Source organism: Netta rufina (genome assembly GCF_964035555.1).
Source record: "Netta rufina genome assembly, chromosome: 2".
NCBI lineage: Eukaryota > Metazoa > Chordata > Aves > Anseriformes > Anatidae > Netta > Netta rufina.
In genome coordinates this window covers 6,093,360-6,112,053 of record NC_140124.1, presented here as the reverse complement: position 1 = coordinate 6,112,053, position 18,694 = coordinate 6,093,360, and the positions used below count along the sequence as shown (strand labels likewise).

The 18,694-nt window shown below is 41.7% G+C and overlaps 1 protein-coding gene across 2 annotated transcripts in view; it reads right to left on the bottom strand.

Annotated features, from left to right (window-relative positions):
- LOC311206666 (sodium channel protein type 5 subunit alpha-like) overlaps positions 1-18,694 on the bottom strand; it is a 206,850-nt gene that overhangs the window by 71,413 nt on the left and 116,743 nt on the right. The gene's annotated exons all lie outside the window — the stretch shown is intronic.

Here is an 18,694-nt window from a genome sequence, read left to right as displayed (position 1 = left end):
AAAAAAAAGGAAAAGCTGAGAAACAGAATATGGGATTAAATTTTCATTGGAAGCTCTGTAGTGTAAATATTCTTATAAGCTGATATGAATGAATAATGAATTTCCTGTCATTGCTAGTATTTCATCTTGGTGAAAATCACTAATTGCAACAATTACTGACATCCAGAAGTGTACTGCTTACATGTGCAAAAAATATATATACATATATATATAATGTATATAGGAAGATTTTGCTCAGTGTGAATATTGTTACTTACATTTCATAGTACATTATGATATATGTATGCATGGCATTTCACCCTAATAGTATATTTGGAAACTTTTCTAAATATTTGTATGTATTTTCATGGGTACTCTAGATTTAAATAGCCTCTTGGCCAAAGAAATCTTACTGTGACAGTGAATAAATACCTAAGAGAACATAGAGTTTCAAAACATTTGCCCTGCAGGAAAAAGGAGCCATCACACCCTGGATTAATGCGGCTAAAACTGAACAGGGCTAACCCCGCAAGCAGGCCTGGTCCCGGAAATGCTGCTACCAATCAGGAGAAAAATATTTGAAGATATTCATAGGTGTATGTAAGATTCAGACTGAACCAGAGACTGCAAGTTGGTTTCCTCTTACTTCTGCAACTTCACAACTATCTACCTGGGCTTGCAGAGAACTTCAAGATTATATACAACCACAGATTTCAGTAATGTATTTGACTTTTTAAGCTACTTTTTTTTTTTTTCCCCATCTAGTGTGTTGATTTTTCTTCCCGCTAAATTTAATTATATCCAAGAAATAAAATCAATTTCTTCTTTGAAGGCCATTCCCCATGATACATCTTGCAGGTGATTACCAGCTGCTGCATGTGACGTTGTACCTGTTTGTGGTCTAAGAAGGACTGAAGCATGGCTTGCATGCCAGACTGACATGGACAAGAAGCTCACACCAGAGGGAGATGCTTGGGATGATGGGAATGGTGCAGAGGTGACTCAAAACAATATCAGCTAAAACATACCCACCCAAAATAACCTAGGACCAAACTGCCTGCTATCAACTCAGCCGCTGCCTGAACAAGGCTAATGGATGCCAGCAATGCAAGGGAGAGTTCAGTGTTGCAGCACTTCTGCCCTTGTAGCAATAAAAGAGATTTTGTGAAGATATTGTCTCTGTTATCTCTTAATGCTACAAGAAGTACTTGCAAGTCCCCTGGCTTCTGCTTTTCTCATTATATTTTAAATTGATAAAGTCTGCTAGCCTACAATAAACAGTATAAAAAGTATTTATATTTAACAGAGCCTTACCAAACAGCCAGAAGCTTTTGCTGTGTCTTGTCGTCCCCCTTCTCCCCCTACTCACCAGCTCTTTCCTTCAAATATTCAGAACACATGAGCTGGAATTTTGTGAACTACCCTGGTCTTAATCACTCTGGTGACATTTTATTTCAAGTGTCCTGTCAGTCCTGTTTCATAACGTACTCATTGCAATCACTGTGATTATAAACGAAAGCAGTCAGCAGCGCTGCAGATGCCCGTGTCCATTACGAACTACTGAATACAGCAGTGCTTTACTGAGCACAGCCCTGCTCAGAAATAAAGTGAGATTAAAGCTAATTGTTTCTTAGCTGGTCCATCATATTGGAGTGTCACTGAGAGCTTGCACGGGTCTCCTCTTGTCGTTGTGGTTGTCTCGTGAAATCAGTCGTTCATCTCACATCCCATTTGGAGGTACTCAAACGATGTTCTCCAGTAGGTGGTTCACAACCCGGGCACTGGATATATTGCCAAGCAGGTGGGAGACCATCAACAAATAAGTGTGTTGATGGTCTCAACAAAAGTTTCTGGCAGAATCACTTTAGCCATTTGCAAGCAAATTTGATAGAGGGATGAGGTCTGAGAGATAACCAGATTGATACAAGCATCCTGAAAATAAGCACCTGTGCAGAATGAGACACTGCCCAGGCCATCAGTGTAGGCAGAGGTTGGAATGTGTCTCCTTCCCAGCCTAGGGACACATGGAGGAGCAGGAGGATGGAAAGAGACAGAGAAATGCAGAACAGAAGTCTTCTGGACAGTATAGTTTTAATTCAGTTACTTTAGAGGTGTTTGTTGATGTTTGAGGCTGCGACATCAGCACCATACCTACAGGAGATATGTGTACCCCTATATCTGCAGCTAACATCCAAGCAGGGCATGACAGGGCACCACAGCAGGAACCAGACTGATGGTGTTTAGGGAACTGACACATGCTTCAAGGACAGCAGCTCCCTCCAGCCACAACCACCAAAACTTGCACTTGAATGGGCATCTAAGCCCCGTCTCAATCAGAAGAGGTTCACAGGATAATCAACAAATCCAGAACAAATACAGGTGACCCCATTAGGGGGCTGTGTGCAGCTGCCAGTAGGCAGCCATCTAGTGCCAGCTGACCCCGGCATGCCCAAATCATCCAGAGGTAAGTTAGGCAGAAGGTAACTTGGGCTGATGCTACACACTATTACTGGGAGAACTGCATCTAGTTGAAGGCCAGGATGGACACCCTACAGCATCCCCAGTGGCACTAGACAAAACTGAGCCAAGTCTGAGATCTCCAGACCACAGTGGTAGCTTGCACTCCCTCCCTGTACATAAACACCTCCATGTAGGCATATAAATTTTGCTATTTGAAGCTGAATTTCCTCCTATACTTAGTTCTGCTGTGAGAAAAATTGTTTGAAATGCCTTGTTTTACTTTTTAATATTTATTTCAGATGTCAAACTACAGTTACAAAAGTCTATCCAGATACACTTACAGGTGTGTATAATAGGTGGTAACATACTTACTGTTGTTATTTACCACAGCTTATCAAGGCAATGTTGTTTGCTTCTCAGAAACGCAGCTGACATTTTGTACAAAGAGCTATTTGCACTTCATGCTTTTAGCCAAAAATAAGTCTCAAATATCATTCCCCCTTTCCTTTATGAGCGGGTAACCTCAGAGGTGTATGCTGGGTGTTCAAATAGAGTGAACTGCTGTATAAGCACTTTATGTTTACTTATTCCCCCCATTTCACTGTGCACTGCATTTTCTAGAAAAAAAAAAAAAATATATCCTCAACCCATGACACACCATGTTTCCTGTAAAAGGTTACTAATAATATCCAGTCCTCCTGGTTGCCAATGCGATGCTTTCAGTTTAAGTAAAAGCAAACTAAAGACTAATTCAGTCTTCAAAAGCGATGGCAGATTTGCATGTCCATCCGGATCCCCTTGAAAAGGGATCTGCTTTCCCGTGACAGCGACCATCCCGTCTCTGGAAGCAGGTCGCTTTTTTCAGTCTTTGAGGTTAGGAATCAAATGACAGATGCACTCAAAGAAACCCCAAATCCTTTAGCATAATGATGTTAAGCATTTACCCTAATGCCAGTACATCATGCTTTCACAGGCTTTCTCACTTTTAATGCCTTCCCAAAGCCACCAACTCTGGTTATGCCATTATAAGGCACCAAGGATCAGATTCATCCAGCCTTATGTCAGGTGCCTCCCTGAGGTGCTTAAGCTGGAGTTTCCTAGGATGTCTGTAGAGGGTAGAGCCAGTCTGGCAGCCCAGGAGATGCTGAAGAACTGAACCATCTTTGGAGATACCTAATGAAGTCTAGGCTAGCTTGACCACTTAATTAGACTGAAGCTAGGGCATTAATGGGTGCAGACCAAATAACCAATACAACTTGCCAAACCCAGACATCACAGGACATAACCAGACAGCTAAATTTTACATGACACCTTTTGCTCAAACCTCCTTGAAGAATAGCTGTCTTCAAACTCTGATGCTGACGTTACAATACTTTAGGAGCAAAAGCCTGTGACTACCACCTCATTTCCCTGCCATTCCTGTATTTACCTTGATTTGGCAAAAATGGAATGTTATAAATCTTTATGTATTTAGCCTTCCATCTCTCATTCAGTTAAACAACGTGCAGCCCTTGCAATCCTCTGCTGTTCCTGTACATTGATCCAGCAATGTGTTCTCTACCCTGCGCTCTCATTAGGATCACTGAAGTGGAGGGCATTTGGCACCTTGCTCAGCACTGCACTGAGTATAGGCTGAAATCTCTTCATTGACTATAAGGGCATTTCCCACCAGATTTGAAACAATTCTGCAGATTTGAATAATTCTGATCAGCTAGGATCAAGAACAGTGTTGCACCTGCACCAATTCAGTGGCAGGGTTAAACCATCTCCAAGGCAAGGTTTTCAGTTTTGTCTGGTCAGTATTGTCTGATTGCAGAGAATCTGATATGAGCTCACTTCTGTGGCTTCTCCTCTTGCAGGATCTGTCCTGACAGCACACTGCCAACAAAACAAGACAGCTTGATTTCCAAACACCCAGTCTTTCACACTGAGCAGCAACTAAGGCCAGATGTTCCCATCTGCACCACACTGGATAAAACCTAGCAGGCAGAGTCAGAAGGGACCTTTTGGGGGTGAGAGAGAGTGGTGTTCACAAAATACAGCAGTCTGGGTACTGCTGTCAAGAGCACTTCTTTTGCCCGCAGGACCCTTCAAACAACTGAAAATATTCAGGCTGAAGATGTGTATTGTCATCTCCACTGCAAGAGATGGAGGACAGGAAGCACAGCTGAGGGCAAGTGATCTACATCACCTGAGGGTGTTTTCCCATGAAAGAGGGCTCTCCTAGGAGCCAGTTAAGCATTTTTTTTCTATGACAACAGGGTCCAGAGCAGAAAACATGCTGAATCAATGAATTCTGTCATGAGAAAGAAAAAATAAAAATATATAGATAAAAAAACCACATCACATTTAAAATAAATGGTATCCCTGTGGCAGCACATTGTCACTGCTGTCACTCAGCTGCATGCTAAAGTCAGGGCAGAACAGCACAGTAGTGTACCTGATGGGATCGTGACTACTCATCTGGTACTTATTTTTTTGTTTGCGTGTGGATAAAACAGAACCTGTAAACTTCAACCTATTCAATACCATGTCTCCAGCAGTATCTGTTAACACACACCAGCATGAAGATCCCTGACCAAAATAAAAACCTTATTTTCTTCCTCCCTGCTTGTTTTCTGATGGCAGTGGACATCTGCACTGACCTTTGACCATCACAGGTGGGAAAGATGCAGTTTTCTCTTAAGTGAGACCTTCTAGCAAGCCTAATACAATACATACCAATTATTTAATTTTTGTTTGCTGTAGCAAAATCCAAGAAGCTACAAAGAACAGCTGCTCATACAGGGGCTTTCCCTGCACCAAGGCAGTATGAGTTGTAAGCTTCAGCCAGAGACCTGCAGTAACAGGCCATCTAGTCCATCTCTCTGCAGCTGGAGGATTATTTATTTCCTTCGAAGTACATTTTCCAATCTTTTGTACTTTTTCATCCTAGGGCAAAGTTTACTGAGAGAGTACTTCTGCAAAAAGCAATTTACATGAACAGTTATTTTCTATATTCCCCTTTCTATTATTTCAGCTATTTGTGCTGGATAAGAGGCTTATATCCTCCCAGCCCAATTTCTCTTTATCCTGCATTCAATTCATAATCCCAGGCTTGTGATATCTTGGTTTCTTGCTGTCAAAATGATCATGATACCACAAGAACAGCACGAGGTTCTTCTGGCTGGGTGCAGGCAGGAGACAAGGACAAATCTTCTGTTCCTTGCCCAAGATCAGCAAAGAAAACATGTGGAAATGAGAATATAGATTTCCTTCCCTGCAGCCATGCAGCTTCCTTAGTGGACTGTGTTTGGTCCTACAGGACAGACTAGCAGTTGTAGATGAGATGTTTGTAGGGCACTACAATACCAGTTTGTTGCAATAGGATGTTTTTCTTATCAACTCCATGTTAACCTGTTTGGTGAATAACAGGTTTATCTGTTTAAATGCAAGAAAATCAAAGTTTAATGAAAACAATGCAAGAAAATCAGCTTCTTTCTCATGTACGATCACTAAACTACTTCATGATGGTAATGTAAGAAGATGTTCTGCATGGGAGAGAAAAATGGAAGCAGTATGATAGCAGAATTCACCCACAATTCAAAGTGGCTATAACTTCGATCATATCAGGTGAATTATTTCAATTTTCCCTCAGGAAGAAGAGAAGGCCTACATTTTCCCCCAACCTCACAGCTACCCGCATACCTTTTTCCTGCCTGCACAAAATAATTGTCACAGGCAGCACACTTGAAAAGTGCAGTCCTGGGGTACACCTGGTGGTCACACATATCTGTCAAAGGCACCTGGGGCTCCCCTTACAGGCAGACTACTCCCAGCCCAAATAATTAGATAAGCCTGGGCCCAAGGTGTCTCATCCTAAAACTGACAGCTGCACAGGTGAGATGAAACAGGAGTAAAAGTGCTTTTGTTCTCCAGCTACCAGTAAGAATAGGAAGGGTGGCTGATACAAGTGTAGCCATCTGCGTGGTTGACTTCAGAAACCAGGTGAGATGAATGGCTTCCCCCAGCCCATCAACATTTTTGTGCTATTTACCGTAAAGCTAAGAGTTTTGCTGAGTGTCTGCCATTTCAGCTATTGACAAGGCATTTCCCTGCAGTTTCAGTGGGCTCTCATGTGTCCGATTGCCTTTGCATGGTACAAGGCAGGGCAGTGGTGCTAGGTGTCAGCTGGGCTCACCCATGTCCAATGGTGCTTGAACGGCCACTTGATTCCTCTCAGGGTTTGGAGGGGTATCTATAATTAATGGGCCAGACTCCTCGGTGCTGTTCTCAACATTTTACACAGGGAATAAATCTGCTTGAGTAATGGAAGGGTAGATTAGGCCCATTAATTACACTCCACAGCACCTTTGTGTCACAGAGGGGTTTTCTGAGGTCACTTTAAGCTGCCATTCATCTCTGCCTGATTTCAGCAGAGATATAAAGCCGGGCAAGTACAAGGATCTGCCAGGCCTGCCATGGGTACATCCTTCTGAGAGCAGGCAGCAGGCAAAGGCCACCACATAAAATTGCTCCTGCTGCCAGCCTGAGATGCTGACCCTCATGGTGGAAATGTTTTTTTTTGGAGGGGGAGAATGAGCAGGGAGGTGAGGCTGGTGCTTCCCCAGCTCCCATCCCACAGGGACAAGCCCCTAATCTCTGCCTCTCCTCATCTCCAGACTCTGCAATAACTTGTCTCCATCCTCTTCATGCTGGCACACAGATTTGGAGCAACCCATGGCACTGCCTGCCCAACCTGGAGGATCTCTGGTGTTGTTACATATTTTTGATCTGTTTTCCACCTGAGTGGGTATAAACCTGCATGGAAACTGCACCACTGCAAGTTCTGGTCAAGATTACTGAAATAAATTTAATTTTTTTATTTGCTGATGGATTTCCAGGGTTTTTTGAAGGTAAGCCCCTTAGAAAATCCAAAAGACAAGCCTGCGGAAACCAAGTGCTTTCTGATCTGAAAATCTTAGTCTCCAAGTCTGAATTTGGAGAGGAGGGTGGGATGGTGAGCAGAGACAGATAACTTCTTCCCACTGCTCAAGTCTAATCACAGCATAAAACTAAATATGTTCCCACAGGTTTTTCATTAGATATCACAACAACGTTAATTTGCCAGCATAGCAAGAACTCCACCAGGGCTGCTGAGGACTTCTCAAACCAGCCTAGACAAACAGAAGTGCTATCAGACAAGCCCAGTTGCAAACCTCTCCCAGAAAGACAACCGTGTCCAAGATGTCAAAGGCTCGACAGACCCCAATGGCCTTATGGAAGTTACAGAAAGTTTCTTGATTACAAACCAAGAGACTACAATTACTTTGTGCTAAATGAAGATAATTGTTTGTCTGCCATGGTGATGAGGATGTGAAGACAACTGGAAAGGAAGACTGACTGCACAGGCTTGGGCTGACTGTACATTTGTAAGAGCTTTTGCTATTGCTGCTCCCAGCAAGGAGTGATTATGGGCGAGGAACACCCATATTATCCTTGGAATATTTTCCCTGCTCATATGCAAATTCCACCTCACCGGCTGTTGTGCCAGCTACCACACAATGTCTAAGCACATGAAAGAAGCTCATTGTAGAGAGGCAGAGACTACACAGTCCCAACCCTGCAAAGCTGGGCACTTGCAGAGGACATTGCATGGTCACGGCAGAGTGGGATCCAGCCCGTGCAGCCCTGACCACAGCAGCAGCTCTGGATGCTCAAACAGAGAAGTGCAGGGGCACACACTATCAGCACTCCAGATCTTTGCCCCCATCTCTCCTTCCTGGTGTCTTCCCTTTAAAACAGAAATCCTACACCCGGGGACACCCAGCCTTGACCAAAGACTGCATTAAGTTTTCCATTCAGTTTTCTACAGGTCCTTATGTCCCTTGGGCAGTCAGGACTGGAGATCAACAGAAAGAGGTGATTCCCATTGACACATGGCATAAAACATCTGGGAAAAGGTAAGCTGCAGAGAACCAAAAGGAGAAAACGAAAAAACGGCAGCAGAATAACAGAGAGAGGAACCCAGTGATAATGGCTATGGTAACAAATGACTTCCCTGAAGCCAATATATTGCAGCAAAGAAAAATCAATATGAGTGTAGGCCCAGACACTAGAAAATTAAATCAGAGACCCAAGAAATAATTAATATTAGCATTTTAAATTATTAACAGGGAGGGGAACACTTTCAAAAATTACTTTCTAGGCTGTTTCCCAGGCTTGATGTTATAATTGTGAAATCACACTTTCCCATTAAATGAAGTGTGAAAAGAATTCACAACTAGTGAATTTGTGGGTCTAAAGAGGTTCAGATTTTGCATTTTGCGTATGTAGATTCCTGAAAGGGAAAAACTGAGCAAAAAAGGCAGAAGGATCTGTCTCAGGAAAGCTACAAAACAGATTTCTACTAATATTTTGCACAGTCTGGAATCTCCTGCCTTCAAAACACGCAGTTAGGCTTGGAGATTTGACATACCTGGGCTGGAGAAGACAGATGGCCCAAATGTGGGACAAAATCACATCTTGCATTAAAGATACAGGACCAGAGAGTTTGGTGGTCCTGGTTACATCCCAAAAATGAGAGCCACCCTATATTTGCCAACAGAAGGGACGGCAGAGAGGTGCTGATGGGCATGCCTTGCTTCTGTCCTAAAACGTGACCCAGTTCCTTTGCCATCTTCTTACAGTGGTGGCCCCACTAGATGGCTACTTCTAGGAAGGGCAGGGAATGTATGTCCTTTCTTCCCGTGGTGGATCTCTGCAGGATAAAGCTGGCTTTAAGCTGTGCTTTGCAGAGAAGCATTCCCTGAAAATGCAAGAAAAGCACTTTGTGGAGGACTGGCTATCAGCAGCCTTCAAATCTAGTCTGTATTCTACCACATGATTAAAGCAAACTGCTCTTTCCAGACATGATGACCTCATCTTCGACAGCCTTCTTATGTCAGGAAATACAAAAGGTGCTTTGCTGATGCGGAAATTTGAAAGCGATTTTATTTATTAATTGTATTTTGTGTGCCTGGATGAAATCCCAGCAACTGGGGCCACTCAAAATCTTTTTTTTTTTTTCTTTTTTTTTTTTTTCTCAAGATGGATGTAAAATCAGGGAAGCAAAGGAGAAAGTCAGTGGTGTGAGCTATCCATAAGAGCATTTTTATGAGTTTGTGCTCACTGCCAGTCTGCTGGAGAGAAGAAAGGAACGGAGAGCCAGACAGCTAGTCGGTTGGGTGAGCTAAAAATTACAGCTGCGGTAGTAAATAAAGGCAAGCCAAGGCCTGTTCCCCTGCCCTGAGGGTAGGCAGCTGACCTCCCGGCCCCACTCTGCCCCCAGGCAGAACTGCTCCCTGGCTGCTGCCCACCCTGGGCTGTCCTTTGAATGCCCAGGCACCCGCTGGGACAGGGTGGCCAAGGAATGTGCCAACCAAGACGGAGGAGGAACACTCGTAACGTTGGAGTTCATGCCCTGGCCAATTTATAGATGTAGCCACCTGCCTGTGTTTTCAAAGGCAAGGCATTTTGCACTGGCTGAAGCTCCCAGAAATGGGATGGCATCACAGCTAAATGTGGGACAGGAGGTTACAGGAGAGGAGAAGGGACATGGATGTCCTTCTGGAAGAAACAACCGTATGAAGAAGTTGGTAGCACAAGGAGCACGATGATGACTTTAGTTGATCAGATACAACAAACGATCATAGCTCCATACCTGAAGACAAATATAAATGCATTTTTCACCTCCACAAAAATTCAGCATGGAAAATACCAATATTTTTAACAATATCCTTCAGTCCAGAACCTAAAATCAATTAGCATATACTCATTTCCTGAGAAAATACGACAGTGATCCACTTGCCTTACAAGTGCTAGGTGGAGAAACGCAGATAGGAACATGTTCTGTACATGGAAAAGATCAATTCCAGTGTCTTTTAAATACCACACACTTCCTACGAAGGTTAAGCCTGTCATGACTACCTGATCGTTTCACATATCACTTTTAACAAGCTATTTCTAGAGGCAACTGTTAGAATGAACCACTCACTGGTGCAGTTTTGGTGGAGAGAAATAATTAATATTTTTAACTGACTGTTTTAAATACAAGCATAAGATGTTATGAGTAATTAATAATGTGCTAAATTTGTACCACCTGGCCTATTTTAACATTAAAACCTTGTCCTTGCCCCAGTGCATGCAAGGTCGAACTCTGTTTTCTTTACCCTTTCAATGACATCCAGACAACTTGCACAGTGACACTAATACGAAGAGACACATTGAGTTGTACCTACGTTTGCACACTCTTGTCCGACTAAATTTCACTCAGTGTCTTCTAGATTTTTAATAACTACCCTGCTATTAGCAAGAACTTAACCACTGACAAATATCCTACTTATACAATTAACCAAGCACAGAGATAATACAAAAATAGGCAGTGTTTTACCATACTGATGCCTACTATACTAACAAGGTGACGATTCTTATTTTTGTTTTTTATTATTTGGAAACTCAGCTCCACTTCAGTCTCTGGACTAACCCAAATCTCAACAGACAATTCACTCATATCAGCCTCACAAATTATATACATATATAGTGGATCCTATTAAAAATATTGTTTTCTCAGTGTTTCATATAAGGGAGTCAATATATTTGATTTAAAAATACAAATAGTACAAAGAGCATAAAGATGTTTTCCAAGGGGTGGGTTTATTGAACTAACATATTAACAGTTTTCTTCCTCCGCATTTCTAATGTCTCCCATCCATGAAGGTGAATGGGAGATAGTTTCATATTCCCTTATGTACATACCTACAAAAGAGGATAGCATTAAGGGACTTTATTCCTCTGTGATATGTCCTAGACCATTTATAGATCAAGAAGAGATACCTCAAAATTCTGTTGATAAAAATCTGTACCAAAGGCCAATCAATACCTGTCACAGGAAACCAATGAATCTGGTTTGGATTGCTGCTCTGGGAAATTTCTTATTTTGTAGATAAAAAAAAGAGCCCTAGTCCAGTTTTTTGTTTTCAGCCTCCTTTGAGTTTAATCAGAAGTAAAATCTGACTCTTCTTCTGTACAAACACTTTTGTTAGGATTTTAGCCACTTATACTTTAAAATATATACCTTCCTGTGAATGGATGTTTCGAGGAAAAAGTTAGCAGATTTTATATATATATTCAACTTGGACATTAAATAGTACCTTGAAAATAGGAACTGACCACACTTGTCCCCTAGTACAAGATGCTTGCTCAGATTTAGTCACCAAGTGCCAAGATTTAACTCTTCAGAAAAAAAACAACTGAGCCTGTGGCAGGATGCACTAACTCATAAATCTGCAGTGACATTAGGAAAGAGATTACTTTTTAGGAGAACATTTGGAAAGTAGTTTCTCCTCCCATCCGTTCCCAGGTGTATTTGCCTTATCTCTCTTGGGAAAGCAGTCTTACGCTTCCCAGCCTGGAATGGTCTCTACTTATTCTGCCATACAATTATATTTTTGAAACCCAGCAGTTTTTGATGGTTTATCAAAAATATCCTGAGCTTAATTTCCCCAGACTTTTCAGCACCATCCTTTAGTGTTCAACATGAGTGTGGGATACATCTGCCTGACAACATAAACAATAATTGTTTATGTGGGCACTGAATTTTCAAAGTCTGGAGTCTTAGGCAAAAGGCTTTTCTTTTGCAGGGTTTCCATCTCTGCTAAGAGTCATCAGACACAACTGGACTGATTGATGGCTGGTGTCAGGATTTATCTTTTTGATTCATCACATGATGCCATCTGTTTCTGGTGGGCCTTTCATTCCTCTTATGGGTGTTTAATACTTGAGTAGATGTGGCCAGATATTTGCTCAGAAGCATCAACTACCTCAGCGCTCTGCTTCCTGGACAGTGTTCAAGCAAGGATGGATAATGGGACATAAAACCAGAAAAAATTGTTCTGGGACACAAGGACTGTGGTGGTAGCTGGCAGGAAAAATACGAAGGGAGAAGCTGGGGAAAGTGTTGTGGTTTGGCTACGTTCCTCTGAGGTTTGGATTCTCTGGTATCACTAAATGTACCTGCTGCCGGCCATAAGGATACATCAGTGGAAGCAAAAAGGATGGTAATATGCTGACATTTGTTTCAACTCTGTTTCACTTGTGTCCTGAAATGTGCTTATTCATGTGTTCTGGGCTGCTCCTCTGCAAAGCTGTATGTTTCTCGAGGAGGAAAAATTGCCTCACTTAAATAGGTGTCGAAGTTGATGAGACAGACTTAAACGACACTTTTACTCCTTGTTCCTGTTTCCTTGGGCTCCCTGGCTCCTTTTGGACCCTCTCTAGTTCTCCATCCCCTATGTCCTGTATTCCCCCAGCTCTATCAAGCCTCCTGCAGCTTTCTGTTAAGTTCCCCTCTGCTGTGGTGTCCTGCACGCACCCCACTCGCTGCTTTGCAGATTTTGCCTGTCCTGATGCTGACTGTTCCTGACATGCCTATTCTCGCTTGTTTATCTAGTGGCCTTCTCAGCTGATGTCACCAAAACATAAATGCACATTTCCAGAATGTTGTGAGCTGCTGAAAGAGCAGATAAGGTAGCAACAGCATCCAGGACACAAACACAGGGGATTGTAGGGGCCAGCAGAGCTCCTTCAAGACTTGAGAAAAGCTGAACTTCTTGTTGGATGCACATCTCCTTGCAAAGCACTGTTCTTCCCCTCTTACTTTGGTTTTGTAGGAAGAGGAATCGATGGGCTAATTGTTGCCTAAGAACACCTGCTTGGTGGTTAAAGCTTACAAAGCTTCAGAGTGCTATGAAGAGCACTTAAGATTCAGAGACCCCTATGATGGTCTCTGAGAAAAAAAAAAAAAAAAGAGACTAAAATGTTGTAACTTGGACTTGTAACATGTCTTCCCCAAACTTGTTTTAATTTCCAGCAAGCAGCTGTAACCTAGTATTTGCAATTAGAAGGCACACAATATTTTAACATTCCAGTTCATTTATATTAATCATCAGCTGTACAACTGCAATATAAAAACTACATTTCCCTCTAAGGAGATTAACCTTTATTCACAGAGCAGAAGTCTTCAGTGGTCCCGATGAATAAGAGCATGTTTGTCATTAAATACAAAAATAATTACTTGATTCAGGACAGCAAGAGTGTTTGCAACTTTTGAGTTTTACATTTCTCTAGGGATAGACAATAAAAATCATTGAAAATGGGGCTTCAGTAATTTTAGATTTGTGTATAATTTGAAAAGAAGTTAAGTAGACAGCTGGAAATGCGCTATCATAAGTCATCAGTGTTCCGTTTTCATTCATTTATTGGCACAGAAAATATTAATGAATGAGGTCTTATTCCTTTGGGGCAAAGCAATCTTTAATCACCCTATAAAAAGCTTCATGGTCTTGTAACACCCTTGGGTAATGCTTCATGTCTCCTAAAAAGGCCAGAGTCTTGATGTAGATTCCCTAGGTGATGGTCTCTTCATTTCAGGCAGAAATACAAGTCTCATCTGAAGGTCTTCTTTTACCATCCTAATACACTTCGTCTGTCTGAGCTCTTGAAATGTAAAAAATCAATCCACTTTTACCTAGACCTGGTAGATGCCTAGCTATTTTGCTATTACTTGTGATTTTACCGCAAGAGACAGTGATAGTCCCCTGTATCCATTTAATTTAAAGAGAAAACCTGACACATTACCATAAACCTCTTTCAAGCTCAGCTGTGATCTGCTGAGAAATCTGCAGTGATGGAAGTGTATCAGTATTGGGTGAGACAGGACTTTATGGCTACTCCCACACTAATAAATTAAATGTGCCCAGAAACATTTTCTTATGCTGAGGACAATTGAAGACGATCATCTTGCTCCATATTATTAAACTTCTTCATAACCTGTGCTGACCACAACATCCCAGGTGGGGCAATCCCTTGCCTGTGAACCTCCTGGTACATCTGCACGGCTGGCCAGCCAAAGGATTCCTGCAGGGCAGGCTTCTACCCCGTAAGAGCATTCCTCAGTTAGAGATCATAATGCAAAAGTGATAATACTCCACAACTGGCTCTAGGAAACAGTTTTAAATAGAAACAAAGCCCCCATACTGAAGACCACACAATCCAACCAGCAGCCCTGTCTTACACATTTATACACTCTACATCACAGCTACCTCTTTTTTTTTTCAGGTTTTTCTTCTGTTTGCTTGACTGCATACACCAAACTAAAGGCAACAATGCTAACAAAGCAAAGATGCAGCAAAGAAAGCTAATCAGAATTAAATATTTATCACACGCCTTTGCTTCATTCTTAATATTTCAAAGATATACAGGAATGAAAACAATTAATGGGGCAGATGTAATCTTGCAAGCACATACAAAGTCATTTTACCTAACTGTGGGATTAGAGCCATAACTAATTGTTGGATAGCTACATGGCACCCAATGACTCCTTGTGGTACTTAGGGTCTGTCACTTAGGAGGGTGATTTGGGGCAGGAAATTACCATGAAATTCCCCTCACAGACTAAGCATCACATGTACTTGTACTTGCTCCTCTTCCTAACTCAAACCATCCCCATCTCAAACCTCTCTCTTGCACATCTGTCAGGCCAGGATGCATGCTAACTGGCCTTTCATCCATCTCACTCTTTTCCTTCTCAGATATTTGTTCACATCCAGGTTGCATTGGTGGTGCTCAGGACAATCTCTCAGTAGTAGGAAGGGAGACTGTTGTGGAAAGACATGCTGAAGTGGAAACTGTAAGCAATTACAATTTGCTCATGTTCCCTGTAGCTAGATTTCTTTCTCTCTTGCCTTGTTGCAGAGACCTGACTGTCAGAATTGCTTTGGTGATATGCCATTTTACCAGCAAACTTTGGTTGTTAAAAGCTTGAAATGGTGGTAAAAGAGACCTACTCAAGTTTTTTGGCTTCTTCTCGGTTTGGGATTCCACAGATTTTAACCTGATGGAGGTTTAGCAGCACTTTCTCAGAACATCTCTTCAGGGAACAATCCTACACTGACTTGTAGTAAAAGAACGCAGGGAAGGAAAAACTGCTATTTTCCAGGAACGTGACATTTCCAAGTTTCAATGTATCACAGTCATGGGCCATGTTAAAACAGAAGAAATATCCATTAAGGCTTCCAAAGATGTGGAAGTGGTATAAAAGGACAGGCTCCAGGGCATCCAAATTTTTTAGAGACAAGCTTCTATCGGGTTTAACTAAAGCAGGCCACTTCAAATCTCATCCAAATCATGCTGAGCAGCTCCGCTGGCAGGCACTCGAATTCTCATGGGAAAACAGGACTGGAAGGTCTTCTTGGGTCATCAAGTCAACTCCCCTGCTGACAGGCTACTTGTGTTGTTTCCTTCAGAAACAAGCTCCATCTTGCAGGCTGCTGGGAAGTCCTACTAGACAATATCATCTGCTTTTCCACAGGCACCTATTGGTGATTTATCCTCCTCTGTTTTGGGATGAGCTCTGTCCTGTATCTTAAATCACTCTCAGCCCTGCCTAGTTCTGCAGTCCCCTCATCAACTCAATATTCCTGTGCTTTTCCCAGTTTGACTTAATCTGTCTTGAGCATCAGTCATTAAGGGAATACATTGCATGCCCAGTGCTGCAGAGCACTGCAAAACAGAACTGATACTCTCCTTTTTCCTCTGTAATTACCTTTCCTGACACATATTAGAATCGCATTTACCTCTCTAACAGGTGCACGATGTTGTTGGCTCAGTCAAGCAGAGTGGTAAGTATATGTGGGTGTCTACAGCTGAGTTAGCTTCCCAGGATTTCAGGGACAGAAATAGGTACCTTTAGGATCTATTTAATCTGACATATTTTAGGTGTCTTTTTGGTTAAGATAATTTATGACTTCACGGACTCCATTGACAAGGTCCGGCTACAAAGGTAGTCCACCCAGTTATCTCAGATACATATATGTTTTTATTATCCCCTCAAACATCTCCTGTTGATAAGCTACTTGATCATAACATAAATTCTTAAATAGGGCTGAGTGCATGACCTTCCACTTTGTTTTTCATAATTTCATGCATCATACATTAATTCAATGCTAGCAGTTATGTAATCCTTCCTGTAGGATAGCTGGGTACGCTAGAAACTGGTGATGCTTTCTAACTGTGTGTTCTAAGAAAATGTCATCAATATTTTTCTGGGTGAATAGCATCATTATTGGACAAAAAAAAAAAAAAAAAAGCCTAGGGCTGATCCTAAAAGGGCACTTTATGTCTTCTGTTTCAACTTTAATTCTAGTAAAACCCTGAAGATCTTCCCTTGTTACGGACTGTACATCCTGGCATGCTTATGACCCTAGGCAGATGGGCACAGATTTAAGTGGTGGCATGTGGGTAGGAGCTGGCTTCATCCAAGCAGGAGGGAGAAGAATGAAAGGGTGGCTTGGCCAATATACGTCAGGAGCACGCAGAGAGGTTGGAAGGTTGTTCCTTCTGTGATTGGAGTGTCAGTTTTATTCATGCATGTCATTAGTGCAGTAGTAGTCCCCAGCCATTGCACGCAGGTGTCCCCTGAGAAGTGGCTGGTGTCACATCAGCTGACCCCACAGAGCAAGGGCTGCCTCACTACCCAAACTCCCCTACATCTTCTTAATAATTCTTGTCTCAGTTATTTTCCTTATTAACCTCAGTAACATAAAAGTACACAGGAAATATGTTTAGTCTTTATAAAACTTAACAGTAATCATAATTATTCAGTTAGCAATTTCAAAAGCTCTTATACATGAGAGAGAGACTATTTTATCATTCCCCTGGTTTGGTTTTACCTTCCAAAGCCACTTCAGTGACTTTAAAAATGCCTTCTGATGATAGCAGCAGTATTACTGCGCTAGCTAATTACACAGCATGTAATTTTCCAACTATTCTGTAAAGTTAAATTCTTTAAGGATGATTCAAATATCAGCTTACCATCAGCGTACATTGTTGCATGTAGCGCTACCATGGTCCAAGACATTTTGGGGATATATGAATTCCAGCCAAAGACTTAATACTTAATAAAATTCCTTTCAGCAGTTTAACTGCATTATAACATGAAGTTGCCCAGGGCACTTACTAGTTTCCCATGCTTTTCTTCCACCATTCCTTTGAATTTCTGTTAGTGAGGCTCAATAAGATCTGCAGACCAAATCACTGCGCTTATCACAGAATCACAATGCTCGTAACTCTTCCCATCCCAGTTTGCAGGAAAGAATTAATTAATTAATTAATTAATTAAAATAAATAAATAAATAAATAAATAAGGAGCTTAGAGACGTTAAAGAGCAGGTCTGAAATGCATAGATTTGCACTGGACAGAGCATCCACAGACACTACCAGAAGTAAGGGCATATGCTACAAATAAAAGTATTCAATTGATATGAGTGTGGAACACAGGAAAATGCTGTAGGATTTCCTCCATGCCTGCAGAGACTAAGAAAGAGTTAGAGGTCCAAATGAGATGCAACCTAATAGTGTTCATCTCAGAACTGACTCTTCAAACTCAGAGGAAGAACAGACGTTTAGACGTAGAGCTTAGGGAAATGGTTTAGTGGGGACTGTTAGCGTTAGGTCAGAGGTTGGACTCGATGATCTTGAGGTCTCTTCCAACCTAGAAAATTCTGTGATTCTGTGATTCTGTGAAGGAACTCAGCAAGTTAAAAGAGGAAGTGTAGCACAGAACACACCAGAGTTATATGTAAAAATTTAGAGCTGAAGTCTTCTTATTTTAAAGAGTTAGTAGTGCTTTTTGACTACCTGAACTTTTGTCTGATGCTCTTCAGCAAATACGTGAGTTTGTGAATTCAATCCACTCTCACTGAGGAAACCAAGACTTGACGGTGTCAGGGGAGACCTTCTTTCTACCTGCTAATTAACATCATGAAATCTCCATGTAATGTGGTTGGCACTGGATCAGTCTCATGATTCAGATTCTGTTGTTCTTTTCCTATTTGCTTGGTCCTATCAGACCTATGGATCTTTTTATTTTGTTTTGTGTTCCACCCTGAGAGCTTTACTCCTATTCCTATAATAACTCCTATCCACCAGTCTTTGCTGCATGCTTACAGAACTGCTGGCTGAAAAGTATAAAGCTAGCATTTTTGCTTTCAGCTGACCAGTAACTTCAGATTATCCATGCTGACAGAGTTTTTCAGTATCTAGTTTTACATCTGTCTTTTTTGAGCATGGGAATTTAAATATATGCAGATAATGTTATTGCAATCTCCTCTGAATCAGATTTCATATTTAACAATCCCTACACAATCCCATGAATTTTAATATCTAAGTGAATCAGATG